The sequence below is a fragment of the Eleutherodactylus coqui genome, chromosome 1 (genome assembly GCF_035609145.1).
Source record: "Eleutherodactylus coqui strain aEleCoq1 chromosome 1, aEleCoq1.hap1, whole genome shotgun sequence".
Classification (NCBI taxonomy): Eukaryota; Metazoa; Chordata; class Amphibia; order Anura; family Eleutherodactylidae; genus Eleutherodactylus; species Eleutherodactylus coqui.
Window position 1 is genome coordinate 266,227,836 of NC_089837.1, and position 15,421 is coordinate 266,243,256.

General features: G+C 47.0%; 1 protein-coding gene across 7 annotated transcripts in view; it reads right to left on the minus strand.

Annotated features, from left to right (window-relative positions):
* Positions 1 to 15,421, minus strand: part of ANKRD6 (ankyrin repeat domain 6) — a 172,125-nt gene that overhangs the window by 156,022 nt on the left and 682 nt on the right. The gene's annotated exons all lie outside the window — the stretch shown is intronic.

Consider the following 15,421-nt stretch of genomic DNA (forward strand, 5'->3'; position numbering starts at 1 on the left):
GCTTGTGGGACTTGGGTCTGGTGATATTGACCACCCCGTGTTGTCTGCCCTCTTGTTTGCATTTGTGGTTATTTGTGGCTCCCTGTAGGGTAATTTGTGCAGCATGTGTGTAGATGGGCTATCATGCCCTTTACTCACTGTTTTGCTGTTCCTTGTGGCAGTTTGGGAGATCTCCTGCTGCTCATTGCTTGCATTTCGTGCTCCTCTCGGTTCATCTTCTTCTGAAGAGTTGTTGGCTGGTGAGCGCTGCCGGGGTGAGTGCTGCTGGTGTTGGTGCTCCGCGGGGAGCTCAGCTCCACGTGTGTTCTCTGGGGTCGGCGCTGTCTTTGCTTTCTGTGCTCCCCTCTGTGGGGTATCGGCGCTGTGGTCTGCTGCTGCTGCTCCGTTCATCACTTCTGCCTGTGGAGGGTGTGCAGGTGAGCGCTGCTGTTTCGCGCCGGCTGTCTGCGGGCGGGAAGTCCCGGTATTCTCCGGCACCATCTTTATTTTCTGTGCCCCCTTCTGTGGGGTATCAGCGCTGTGGTCCGCTGCTGTTTCTCCGCTCACCGCTTCTGCCTGTGGAGGGTGTGCAGGTGAGCGCTGCTGCTTCGTGCCGGCTGTCTGCGGGCGGGAAGTCCCGGTATTCTCCGGCACCATCTTTATTTTCTGTGCCCCCTTCTGTGGGGTATCGGCGCTGTGGTCCGCTGCTGTTTCTCCGCTCACCGCTTCTGCCTGTGGAGGATGTGCAGGTGAGCGCTGCTGTTTCGCGCCGGTTGTCTGCGGGCGGGGAGTCCCGGTGCTCTCCGGCGCCATCTTGCACTTTCTCACATGTGGACCCGGCATCCCAAGGTACCGTTCCATTCCGCTTTTCCCCTTGTTGTCCGCCGGGATTTTGGCCTCTGCTGTCGCCCGCTTCCTTGTCTGGCTCATGGGTGATGTTTTCGCCGCTATTTGGAGGTGGTAAATTGCTTTTAGGAGAGGTTAGACCGGGAGCGCTCCTTTCATGCGTCCTGCTCGGCCATCCGCAAGCCACGCCCCTTCCTCCCTTGGCGTTTTATTAGTAAAATGTAGCTCCAGCTGTTCTAGCCATACTCCCAGAGTCCGCGCCACGCAAGTGGCTGCGTTACCTGGCCTGAGTATGTTTGCCGCTGCCTCCCACGATTTTTTTGAATAATTCTAGTGATGTTTTTGTGGACAGGGAAGGTATGCTTACACCTCTCCCCTAGTCCCCCGAATATCTCATCCTGCAGGGTGCGTGGTTCCCTGGGCTCTTCCATTTTTAGGGTAGCCCTGACCGACTTTAATCAGTTCTGTTAAGTCGTCCTGATGAAGTAGGTACTTTTTGTAGTCCTCCTCATCTGAGGACTCCTCGGCCGGCGGTTCCTCTTGCTCCGACCCGATTGAACTCCCGGAGTCGGAAGGCTCGTCGGGAACGTACGCCTTTTTCTGGCGCTTAGCTGGCGACGCTATCTGTGACGTTAGGGCTGATTGAACCTCTTCTTTCACCAGCTTCCTAACGTCCTCCCGATTCCTCTTTGACTAGCCTAGCTACGCACGCCTTGCATAGAGGCCTCTGGTACGTAGCTGGCAGTCTTGTCCCGCACTCCACGCATTTTTTTGAGTTTTGTTCTTGGGGGGAGGGGGGGGGGGGCATCTTTTTTATCCCCCTGACAAAAGAGCATTTTTGCTGGTAAATATGCAATTTTTGATACACAATACACTGGATTTTTGCATTTGTATTTTTTGCCACACTGGCTACTTACGGCCGCTGAGGCTGAGGTTTCAGCTGTCTCTGGGGCTGGAGCACTCATTACTATACCGATGCTGCAGACACCCTGCGACCTGTAGTGCTGGTCCACCTTCTGGCTTCTCTCAGGTTCCTTATTTTGAATTTTTTGCGCTCCTGCGCTAAGCCCCGCCCCCTCCGTGCGTCTCCTGATGCGAGCGTGATGACGTCCCCACGCTGGACACGTGACGCGACGTCCCGCCCCCCGCCGTCAAAGGGCTTCCTGGAGCGCCGCGCTGTGACTATACGAGGAGGAGGAGGGAGGGCTGAGGCTCCCGCTTTGTACCCCCCATGGGCCGCCGCGGGAGGAACCTGGCCCGGGGGCTACCACCCCATGTGGCGTCCCGGGAGTCGTCTGGCTGGGAAGGGAGGACAGGCTGACCCACTGTCCTCCGATCCGCCCGTGAGTATGCTTTGGCTGGCTTCTCCACCAGCCCCTCTCAGAGATCCTGCCTCCTGGCAGGACAGGAAGACACTGAGGAAAGTGGGGAAGGGGGGGGGAGCTTTTAACCTCTCGGTGTGTTCCTGTCCTATCAGGAGGAGGCAATCTCAATTGGTGCTGTCGTGGAGACGACTGGGGAAAAAGGTCTTTAAAAACGTCTTTAAACACACATGTTCTCTACCAGGTCTAATCTGTCACCCATGCGCTCCACTAATCTTAGCCAAAATTTTTAATATATCTTAAACCCCATTTACACACGATTATTGATTGAACGAAGGAACGACTAAACGAATAATTGGCTTTTTTGCATAGTAATGCATAGCATTTAAATGTGTAGATAATTATCTGAAATCCTCTCAATTTCCATCAATAGCTAAAGTAAACTCTGTATATATTGTTTGCTCAGGTGAGCATGTGTTTATGCGAGCAATTTCCTGCTGGCAGTTTTTTTAATTAGTCTAAAGAAAACCCCTTGTCTTTCATGGGCATGAGTAAACAAGTACTCATTGTGTTTATACAAGCCAAACAATCACCCCTCCCCTTAAGTTGTTCAATCCTTCAAGACTGAACAAGTGCCATTCAAATGAAGCAAAAAGCAAACAACCTAATGACCATTTTTATGCAGGCTAAAACTCAGCAATAAGTGCCAAATGAACGAATAATGTACAATGACTTCGCATTTACACATAATGATTATCACACAAATTTATTTGAACGAATTGTGAGCAATAATCGTTGCATGTAAATGGGCCTTTAGGCATTGTTCACATCACATTAAGAGCATATGTTTGGAGGTACATATCAAGTGGATTCGATTATAGAATGGTATAAGGTTTTATGTATACTGCTGCATTGTACACTATGCTTTTCCACATGGTGTATAGTGTACACAGAGCATAAAAAGTTCAATGTCCATTTCATTAAAGGGGTTTTCTAAGACTAAGGCCCAATGTCCACAGGTGGATCCAATTTGCGGAATCCACAAATCAAGCCACCCATAGGGATTCATGGGTGTCCGCAAATTAAATACAGCACCCGTCTGGGGGAAAAATAAATAAATAAATCACAGCATGCTCCATTTCAGTGTGGATCCTGCATGGAATAGGAAACAGATTAGCCCTGGACATGAGGCCTAAGGGACCTATTACACGGGACAGCCAATCTAATACAGGGGCATGAATGGTGAAGATCCTTCTTGTGCTTTATAACAGGAACGAGCATCACTGAGTAAATGGAGGCAAAGCAGGCCAGGGATCGCTCTGGCCCACCCACCTCCATTCACAGTAAATGGGCAGTCGATCATAAATGAACAATTGCTTGTTTTTATGGGTCAATCATTCATTAAGTTTTATGCATGCATAAACTAAACAACGAAAAACAGTGGTGCCTTGACATACAAGTTTAATCAGTTCCGAGATGGAACTCTTAAGCCAAAAAACTCGTATGTCAAAGCACTTTTCCCCATTGAAATGCATTGAAACGCCATTAATAATGCATTTCAATGGGGAAACTAACTAAAAGTTAAAAAAAAAACAATACGCACCTACCGCCGGCATTCCACGATCATCTGTGGCGCTGCTGCAGGCTATCGCTCCCTCCTTCACGCCGACAGAGCATTGTTTTTTGGATGCGAGCCTTGAATGCCCCGCCTTCATCAAGCTAATGCTCTGATTGGTTAACTCAGCGCCGCGTCAGCCGATGAAAGCCGGTGCTGGGTTAACCGATCACAGCCATTCAATGATTGGAGCTGTCATGAGGGGCCGCGGTATATGACATGGTCACACAATGCATAAGAGCGATCCATAAAAGTTAAAAGAAAATTAAATAAAGTTAAAGTTTCAGTTAAGTTCAAGTTTCAGTTTAACTTTAAAGTTAAAGTTTTTTCAACGTGCTTCCAGAATAAAGTTAACAGATTGAAATATCTCTCATCAAAAAGTTGTACAGTAGGATTGCACATATTTGACATATTGTAATTGAAAATATGAAAAACAATTTAAATTTATTTTTTTTACCAATTTTGGCGTTTTAAATAAATATGCACACTCTATCGGTCTATTTTTACCATCTAAATGAAGTACAAAATGAGTCTGAGTTACAACATATGATATCAGACCATTGTTCATTTGAAAAAAAAATCTATGCTTCTAGGACTGATACAGTAAAGGTTTTCCTAGACACATGGCAGCCATGGTTAAATCACATTCAAACAGAAATGTAAGCTTGTCAGCTCTTACCAGTTGAGAACAAAAGGATAATATGGACAATACGAAGGGTTGGATCTCACCATTCCCCCTCCCTAACTAAATTTCAAACCAAGTTTTTCTAATATAACCTTGTTTCACAGTTACTACTTTGGGTTCAAATCTTGAAGTATGATATAACTATAAAACGGCATAGTCAGCCAAGGAGGCTTGAACAATCTTGCTATTGGGAATTACAAGTGTTCTACAATGGGTAATATGTGATATGTATGTTATTGTTTGATTTTTATTAATACTGTCAATAAAAAATTATTGAACAAGAATCACTTGGATCTGCAAAACCTTTTTTGGAGTTATTCTATGTTAAAGTAACATGTCAGATTTCCAAAATTTTGCCTGGTCATTAAGGTGCAAACAGGCTTGGTCACTAAGGGGATATACAGACTATCATAGCTGTAATGAAAGTAAACAAGACCAGTGTTCAGAACTGAAGTGGCAGTGCTGCCTGGCATGGGATCACATTGGTGGAAATAAGTTATTTGCAGACACCGGGTGTGAACAATGCCTTATTCAGTTTCTGCCTGTAGGTTTGCAGACACCTGGTATGTATTATGTTGTATGTTTGAATCGTCCTGCATCTATAGTTGTGCAGATGCCTGTTGTGTGTTATGTCCTTGTCTGGTGTTCCTGCCTATTCCTATCAAGGGCTAGACAGGTGTTTCTAGGTTGCTGTGTAGGGCCGTCCTTATTAGGACGATTGCCACATTTGTAGGCAGGGTTCTCTTTTCTGGGTTTAGTTATCTTGTTAGATTAGGGACTCACAAGATAACAAGGACCCTTGACATGGGCTTGTGACCTTATTTATTTTGGCCAAAATATGAACCAATATCTCATACTTATTGATTAGAGATGAGCGAGCATACTCGTCCGAGTATTAGGGTGCTCGAGATGCTCGTTACTCGAGACGAGCACCACGCGGTACTAGTCTCGATTAAACGAGCACTGACCATTCAATTCAATGGAGTCGGCAATACAGCCGACTCCATTAAAAGCAATGGGCTGACGGCGAGCGCGGGATGAATTTTCGGGAAGGGCTTAAAAATATAAGCCCTTCCCTGAAAATCATCCAAAACTGTGTAAAAATTAAAAAAATTTAAAAAAAATAAAAAAAAGATTACAGAGAGAAATACGCATATGACAGTACCTAAACAATGTAATATCACTGTAAAAGAAATGTATATCATGCGAAACTCTGTATAGATTTTCTTAAAACATCTGCCATGTATGTATCCATTGAAAATGCTAATAAAAATAAAAGTTTATAAAAAAAATAAATAAAAATAATATATACTCACCTTGTCCCGGCAGACGGAGTTCAGCCGCGGGCGGCCGGCAGTTCTCCTGAACTGCTGTGAGTAGTATTCAGCAGCCGAGGATTTAAAATCCCCGCCTGCTGAATGAGCTGCCTCTGATTGGTCACAGCCTCACCAATCAGAGGCAGCTCTCACTCACCCATTCAATTCATGAATTTTTGTAGCACAGCGTAAGATGGCGTGAAAACGCTTCCCCGCCTACCGCCACTGCGTCACATGACACGGTGGGCGTGTCATGTAACGCGGCGGCGGTGGGCGGGGAAGCGTCATGCGGGAGCGAGAACGCCGGATCCACTGGTAAGTATGAGGTCTCTGGGGGGCGCCGTGACTGGCTTCGTCGCGGAATATTCCGCGGCGGAGCCCGTCACGGCCGTGTGCACCCAGCCTTATAATTTGCTTGCATTTTTTTTTCATTATTGCAGTAATAGATCTTGTTTAATACTAGTAAAAACCTTTGAAACAAAAAATAAATTACATGATACATTTTTTCTGCAGGCTAGTATTATAAATTATTTTTTTTTTAGGTTTTTCCACTTTTGCACAATAAAAAGCCGTTTTTTGAAAGAAATTAGTTTTTTACATCGTTGCATGCAAAGTCCCATAACGTTTTTATTTTTCCATGGTCGGAGTTCTATGACAGTTTGTTTTTTTGTTGGATAAACTTTAGTTTTTATTGTTACCATTTTGAGGTACATACGGCTTTTTTAAAAAAAAATAAATTAAAAAAAAATCACTTTTAGGGCTTATTCCAAAGTGCGTATATCGGCCAGGTTTTCACGCCCGGCCGATATACGCTGTCCCTCACTGCAGGGTGAGGAGGCAGGCCGGCCGGGAGCAGTGCACTGAGCTCTCGCCCCCTCTCCGTCCCTCGCCACTGTTTGCAATGGGAGGGGTGGGACGGGGGCAGAGCTAAGTTCTACCCCGTCCCCTCCCATTGAAAATAGTGGTGAGGGGCAGAAAGAGGGTGGAGTGGGGGCGGGAGCTCGGTGCACTGCTTAGGCCCGGCCCGCCTCCTCCCCCTTCAGAGAGAGACAGCGTAGCGGGTCCCTCCTGCCCCGCAGACATGAGCGCTTAAAATAAGAATTAACTTACCCGCAGCGGACCAGGCAGATCTTCTCTTCTTCACGGCCGGATCTTCTTTCTGCGGCCGGCGGATGTGCTCGGCACGCGCCTGGCCGAAGAAAGAAGATCCGCCCGTGAAGAAGAGAAGAACTGCCCGGTCCACTGCAGGTAAGTTATTCTTATTTTAGGTCTCCCGCGGATCCGGAAGGCTTCATAGAAGCCTGCGGGAGCCGTCCCCGCGGGAGACCCGCACGAAAATGGAGCATGTCACTTTTTTTCATGCTCCATTTTTTTTTAAATTCCCTTTTATTGACCATCCGCGGGTATTTATCTACCCGCGGGTGGTCAATGCATCCCAATGGGATGCAGATCCGCATGCGGGTGATCCGCTGCGGATTTTAAATCCTATTTTTGCCTGTGGACACGAGGCCTAAGGCCTCACTCATGTCCACGGGATAATGTTATTTAAAATATGCAACTTTTTTCCGCGCCCCATAGGGATGCATTGAACACCCGCGGGTAGATAAATACCCGCAGATGGTATTTAAAAGTGATTTAAAAATTTCCGGTGCATAAAAAAAACCGCGCCATGCTCCATTTAAGTGCGGATCACGCTCCGGATGGCCCCCATTGATCTCTATGGGTGCGGGAGATCCACTGCAGATATTAAAAGTGAATTAAATGGGTGCGGGAGATCCGCTGCGGATTTCAAGGCTGGAAGGTTGAGAAAGTACTAGGAGGTGGGGCAAAACACCTCCAGTGTAAAAATTGCATCCGCGTACATACACGCGTGAAAAAAAAATTAAAAACCGCATCTGCATGTCACCCGCATGCAATAAAATACAATTTTAAGCTCATCCGCACTGCATCCGCAGCCCAAATCCGCAGCGGATCTGATTTTCCCCGTGGACATGAGGCCTAAAGTTTGCTTACCAGGCGAGGGAACATCAGCGGCACAGCGCATTCCCCGCCAGGTTGCCTGCACTCGGCAGCGATGGTGGACAGTAACGGAGCGGTGGTGCAAGATAGTTTTCATCGGCGTCCTGCCTATACTGGTCTGTGGCTGTGCACTGTGAGCAGTGCGGGACAGTGACAAAGCGGTGGCAGCACACACCTTTACCCGCCTGTACTGGGCTGTGGTGGGGGACGTGGTGGGGGACATTGTGGGAGTGGCGGCGGCAGAGCGCCTTCCCCACCGCCCTCCCTGCACTCTGCACTGCCGAGTGACACGGAGGAAGTGCCGGCGGCACAGCGTGTTCCACGGCCACCTCAAAGTAGCTACCAGGGAGAGCGGCAGCTGAAGGCTACTGTGGCCTTGCTGCGTGAGCGGGAGCAGGGCACAGCAGCGGGGACACCAATCACAGCGCTCCCGGCTGCATTGGTCGCAGGGGAAGCGGGACTATACTGTGCCGGGGAGGGGGGCTGTCAGCTTTGAGGCGGTAATAGTATTTCTTGATGCCACCGGAAGCTAGGGGTTTGACAGGAGGAATGCCCTTCTCACGCCCCCTAGCTACCGATTGGTTCAAGAACCTATAGTCCTGGAAGGAGCTAAAGTGCATGGAGAATTGCCGTGGTAAGTGACAGTGGAGGCCTTTATGTGTTAGGCGCCGCTCGCCTGCAGCATCTAAGTGGCTGTCCCCCCGGCCCCCCAGCTCTCCTCCTTGTTCTGCTGTCTGCGGCACCGTGTCTCTAACGCTCACTCCCTCGCCGAAGTGGCTGGCCGTGTGCGGCACATGTCAGGAAGTATTGCATCCGCTGCTGGTTTATTGCGTCCAATGCTGCTGGAGGGCCGCCGCTGTGTTCTGTTACATGCCGACCAGAGGGAAGGAAGGTGGAAGGGGAGGGATGAGCCCTCAGTGGGCTGCTGGCATAGACGCTTCACGCTCCTGTGGCCTACCTCATGGGGACCCAGGTCTGCGATGCAACACAGAGTGGGGTGCCTTCTTCTGTCCTGGCGGTGGAGAGCAACTTTGACCTGAGCAAATGCACAGTTGCAGCATGGGCGGCTAAGGAACGCAAATGCAAGGCTCCGTGCATTGCAAAGGGGTGCCTTCTTCTGGCTGGCCGTCGGGGAGGGTGTTTCTGCAGGGCAAATGCGGTCCTCCAACGGGGTACAGCAGGGAATACAGGTGCACGGCTCCCTGCATTTCAGCTGCAGCATGAGCTTAGTGGGCTGCCAGGACCTGCAGCCCATCCAGCTCTGAAACCAATCAGGTACATGGGGCGTTACGCCCCTGTCAATCTTGACTCCACCAGTTCTTCCTGGTGGCGTCAAGAAACACTAATACCCTGTGATGCATAGGCAAAGCACCGTCCGACAATTTGTGCCAGGGAGGGAGGGTTAGGGTGAGGGGTAAGTGTAACAGTTAGCCTTATATTATACTAGCTGATATACCTGGCTTCGCCCGAGTTAATTTGGTACTGGTGTTTATCTGGTGGTCACACGGAAATCTTATGAAGTCGTGGTTACTTTAGAGATACCGGAAAAACATATGTTCACCATTTTGCATAGTTCTCTGCGTTACCCAGGAAACACCACGGGAGGTAACCATGCAACGTTTCCTTTATATAAAATGACATCAGCAAGTGAGAGAATTAGATTCCATACGTAAAATGTGGACGCTAATTCTTTTGCGCTTAGAAATGAACAATTGAGGTGGGACCCATTAGCTTTTCCTATTTATGACAATCAAGGCTCGTGCCAAATTTCACGTTTCTATAACACCGGAAAGTGAGAAAATTACATTCCATACATAAAATTTGGACGCTAATTCTTTTGCGCATAGAATTGAATAATCGAGTTGGGACCCATTAGCTTTTCCTATTTATGACATAATCAATGCTCGTGCCAAATTTTAAGTTTCTATGTGAGAAAATTACATTCCATACGTAAAATTTGGACGCTAATTCTTTTGCGCATAGAATTGAATAATGGAGTTGGGACCCATTAGCTTTCCTATTTATGACAATCAAAGCTTGTGCCAAATTTCACGTTTCTATGACACTGGAAAGTGAGAAAAATACATTCCGTACGTAAAATTTGGACGCTAATTCTTTTGCGCATAGAATTGAATAATCGAGTTGGGACCCATTAGCTTCTCCTATTTATGACATAATCAATGCTCCTGGAAAATTGAGTTTCTATGACACCGGGAAGTGAGATAGTTAGATTCCGTACGTAAAATTTGGACGCTAATTCTTTTGCGCATAGAATTGAATAATCGAGTTGGGACCCATTAGCTTCTCCTATTTATGACATTCAATGGCCGTGCCAAATTTTAAGTTTCTATGACATTGGGAAGTGAGAGATTTAGATTATGTACGTTAAATTTCGGCGTTAATTCTTTTGCGCTAAAATTGAATAATCGAGTTGGGACCCAATTACTTTTCCTATCTTGGAGATAATCTATGCTTTTGCCAAAATTCATGTTTCTATGACATCGGGAAGTTGGAGAACTTTTGGCGAGTCAGTCAGTGCAGGCTTTCGTCTTTATATATATAGATCTGTAAGACTAACTGTTACACTTTGCCCTCATCCTAACCCTCCATCTCTCTCAGAAATCACTGCAGCTGCTGCACGACTTTAATGGACTGCCAGGACCTGCAGCCCATCGAGCTCTGCAGCCAATAACGTACAGGGGGTCCCCCCGTCAATCTTGAGTCCACCAGTTCTGCCTGGTGGCGTCAAGATACACGAATACCTATTTATTCTTTGGGAATCCCCTCAGTCACTTGCCAGGATTGTTGTAGGTCCTGGGTAACATTACTGCTTTAAAGGGGTTGTCCCGCGCCGAAACGGGTTTTTCTTTTTTTTCAATAGCCCCCCCGTTCGGCGCGAGACAAACCCGATGCAGGCATAAAAAAAAAAAAAAAAAAAAACGGGTAGTACTTACCCGAATCCCCGCGCTCCGGTGACTTCTTACTTACCTTGTGAAGATGGCCGCCGGGATCTTCACCCTCGGTGGACCGCAGGTCTTCTGTGCACTCCATTGCCGATTCCAGCCTCCTGATTGGCTGGAATCGGCACACGTGACGGGGCGGAGCTACGAGGAGCAGCTCTCCAGCACGAGCGCCCCATTCAACACAGAGAAGACCGGACTGCGCAAGCGCGTCTAATCAGGCGATTAGACACTGAAAATTAGACGGCACCATGGAGACGAGGACGCTAGCAACGGAACAGGTAAGTGAATAACTTCTGTATGGCTCATAATTAATGCACGATGTACATTACAAAGTGCATTAATATGGCCATACAGAAGTGTATAGACCCACTTGCTTTCGCGGGACAACCCCTTTAAGTCAGGTAAGTGTCAGCAGAGTTTCCTCTGGGATCTGTTTTTCAGCTGTCATGTATGGCAGAGGAGTGTTGTAGAAATGCTGCTTAATAATGTGTTTTGCTGTATCACATGCTGTTCAGAGCAGAACCAGAAGGACCGCTTCCCATTAGTCTGAGTCATATACGGCGCAGTTTCCTTGGTAATGACTTCTTATAATACAAGAAGCGCCCAAGCTGTGAAATATTTTACATTCCAAAAAAGTGATGCCATCATAATTGTAGTAAACCTTTTAATAGCCATTATTCATTATTAGGAATATATACAGCCACATATGCTTTAGGCCTCCCTCACATAGGCGTTTAAAAAAATGCGTTTTTTAAAGCTGCACTTACAGCGGTTTCAGCAGCATTTGCAACAGCGTTTTAGCTGCATCTTCAGCTGCAGTTTCAGAATAGCTTAAAATGCAGGAGAGAGAGAGAGACCGCCTGCCACACTGGCGGGATGGATTCCGCATGCGGAATCCGACCCACTGCCCAGCTGGCATCCATATGCAAGTCTTTTTGCTGTACTGCAGGTGGTCCGCCTGGCGAGCCATCTGACATGCGCAGTACAAATTTTTATTTCAAATCACTGCTTTTCCCACGTCATCGCCTAGCAATGACGTGAAATCTGTGTAGGGCCGCAGATTGGAGAGCTTCCATTGACTTCCATTGGAAGCAGTCCGTGCAGAATCCACACAGAACCGCAGCAGCATGCTGCGATTTTTTTTCTCCGTGAGCAGAACATGACAATTTGCCATAGCATGCTATGGCCTGTATTTGCTGCAGAATCCGGAGGCAGACGCCCGCTACGGGTTCTGCAAGGCAAGAGAGACAGCCTTTGTTTAACGCTGTCAAAAACACGGTACCAAGTTGTGTGTCGCGTTTTCAGCTATGCTAAAAATGCTGCCTATTCATTTCAATGGGCCATGCACAACATTTAAAAACTCTGAAACACCAAAAAATAGAACAGGCAATGCATGAAAATTGCAGCGTTAAAAATGCTGCATTTTAACGCTTGTGTGAGGAGCCCCACTGAAATCAATGGGGGTGCTGTACAGCGTTTATCACAGCGCTAGACGCTGAAAAAAACCCGCCTGTGTGAGGGAGGCCTTACACTGTTTCCAAGTGTGGATGAGTTCCAGGTACATGTACTTTCCCTGGCAGCTGCAGAACCCTTCAATGCTGTTAACAATACTATTGTCTTCAAACGTCCTCGTGCATTTACACTCATCAGACGTATGCGGAGTACGCATTATGTGCGCAGTTTTTGAATTCGTAACACGCAGTAGCAGTCTTCCACAGACTTCAACTCTACCTCTCACATGCAGCACTAGATATACGCACACAAAAAATTATAGCATGCATACACATCAAGATAGCGTAGGGGGATTGTTGGCGCGCAGCTTATTAGGCCCATGTAAGAGGCCAGATTGCAGAGTACTAGAGCTGCAGCGTCACTTATTTAGTAAAAGTCACTTGTGTTCACTTTTATAAATAATCAATTTCCAACATCTCAGAAGATCTAGTCCATTTTCTACATGGGCCGCATCAGCGTTATCGTTCACACAAGTGGATTTACACAGCATATTCAAATAGTGCACATAATACGTAGCAAGATCAATTTGGTGTGTGTTATGCGCTGCAATAGGCCAATGAAGTGATTGGGCAGAGGAATATATGCAGGAAACCTCTGTATTCACTGCGGATTTGCGCACCATTTTAACCCGTTTAGGAACAGGCACTGTAAATTTACAACGCCTAGTCCTGGGCTTAAAGCTTAGCCGTATGTAAAATTACGGCTGCGCTTTAGGCCTCTGCAATCAATCAGAGCAAGGACGGGTTATCAGCTGTTAGTGACAGCTGATAACCCTAAGGAGAAGGCAGGAGGGGTTTTTAATCCTTTCTGCCTTCTGCTTCCCCGAGTACACAGCGCTCAATGAGCACTGTGTACTAGAAAGTGAAAGCGTAAGTGTAACTTCCACTACGGGAGCCGGGGGGAGGGGGTATGTGACCGTCGGGGTTCATACTAGACCCTGACCAACTCTGTCAGTGACTAATGTCACTATAGGAGTTGTTTTACCCTGTGAATGTCCCCCAGGAGGTCTTGTATGACATCATGGGGGACATAGATAGTAAAAAAACATAATTACATACACAAGTAAAACAAAATTACAGAACGATATATACATAAGAAAGAAAATAACCCACAACCAATGCCAAGCAAAACCGTCGCTATAAGCGCCCTGTAATCCAAACCATACATATTATATATCAAAACGTCCGAAACAAAATGAGGAACCCGTTCCCGTACTTTATTTTAGTGTAAATATACTAATTTTTTTTAGCTTTTAGCCCCAATAAAACTAAAAAGTAGGGAAAAAAGGCAGTGAAAAAGATATTTTAAAAAAAGCCCTATGTGTCAGAGGGAAAAAAACGCAGCAAAAATAATTTTGATAGCTAAAGGAAAAAAAAAATAGGGTAGTAAAACCGCCACATGGGTAAAATCCCTAAAAAGTGTCTGGTCCTTAAGATACAAAACAGCCTGGTCCTTAAGGGGTTAAGGAGCCTGTCTGCATCCATTTTTGCGTACACAGTGTATTTGCGCACATGAAAACGCGCCAGAGTGTCCAAAAAAACCTCGATTTTTGGTTGTTCAAATATGCAGTGTGAACAAGCCCCAATAGTGCCCCCCATACTGAATTTAGTGGTAAAGCTAATATTTAGAATTAGAACCAGAGCAGGACTGCAGCATCTGAGTATACATCACCGATACTACACCAGATGTGTTTACAGGGTCTGCGGACGTCCGTGATCTATGGTTATGAGGTGTAAACCACGTATAACAGACCAGACATTCCAAGCATGAACTGGGACAGCGGTCCCGTCAGGAGACCCCCAAAGGGAAGAAGAAATTGTGGGCAGCTCTAACAAAAGAGCAAAGGTCACCGTACTGAATATTAACTGACACCCAACAAAAGAGGCACAAGAGGCAAATGATGGGTGTTCTGTTTACAGCCGAACTTGTATGTATCCTTTATTGACACACTGCTATAACGCATGCACTAGTGGCACAAGCACCCTTGGCACCCATGGCAGAAGATTCAGAATGTGCCACTTCATACTTGTTCCTTGAAGTCCACCATGATAGCTGTCAGATGAAGTGAGCACTTAAAGGGGTTATGAAATTGACTTTTATCATCTATCCACGGAACAGGTAATAAAGATCTGAGTGGTCTCAGGGACCCCCACCGATCCCAATAATGTGACCCACTCCCAGTCATGTGGAGATTGAATGGAGTGGCGGCTGCACTCATATCCAACGCCGGAGGTAGCCCAGTACTCTTACGCTGCTATTTCTGTCAGGGCATAACCACACTGCCGTATTTTGCCTCCGTTTTATGTACGGAATACAGACGTCGTCATAGGGACCGGAGCAGAAGTGCCCAAGCTGGCTGCACTCTCATTGAAATCAATGGGGGCTGAAGCAGACTATTAGGCTGGGTTCACACAGTGCGGATTTGCCGCAGTTTTGCCGCAGCAGATCCGCCCGTGGCAAAACCGCCCGCAGCCGCTAATCTCGGGATTAGCCAGCCATGTGGACGAGATTTCTCAGAAACCTTGTCCACACGGGACGGCTAATCCGCTGCGGTAAATCTGGCTGAAACCGCGGCTGCGGCTTCAAAAGATGCAGCATGTCTGTTTACTTTTTTTTTTTTTATTTACGTCGCGGCCGCACTCTCCTCTATGGGAGCGCCGTCCGCAACGGAAAAGCATGCGGCCGAGCCGCTTCAAAGCCGCCGCGGTTCTCCCGGCGGAAATCTCGTGGTTTTAGCTGCGGCCAAACCGCGAGATTTCCGACGGGAATCCGCCCTGTGTGAACCCAGCCTTAGACTTTCATGGTTGACTCAGAACTAATATCGGCTTCAGCAACCATTGATTTCAATGAGAGTGCAGCCAGCTCGGGTCCCCTATGCCAACCTTTGGCCCTGCTGCAGAAACAGTGGGCTGGGTGATCAGGTGGCAGGTCTCCAGCAATAACTAGTGATGACTTATCCTTAGCATAGTCTTGCTCGAAAAACACCTTTATCGTGCATTTATGCAGAAAATATTGAGCCAAAAACTTTACTAAAAAAAAAAAAAAAAAAAATCTAACTCGGACCACCCATTTATTAGAAATCAATAGAACATAAAAGTAATCAGCTTGCAATGTAAAATTAATAAAGGGGGGTACCAGAATTACAAGTCACCCCTATCCACAAG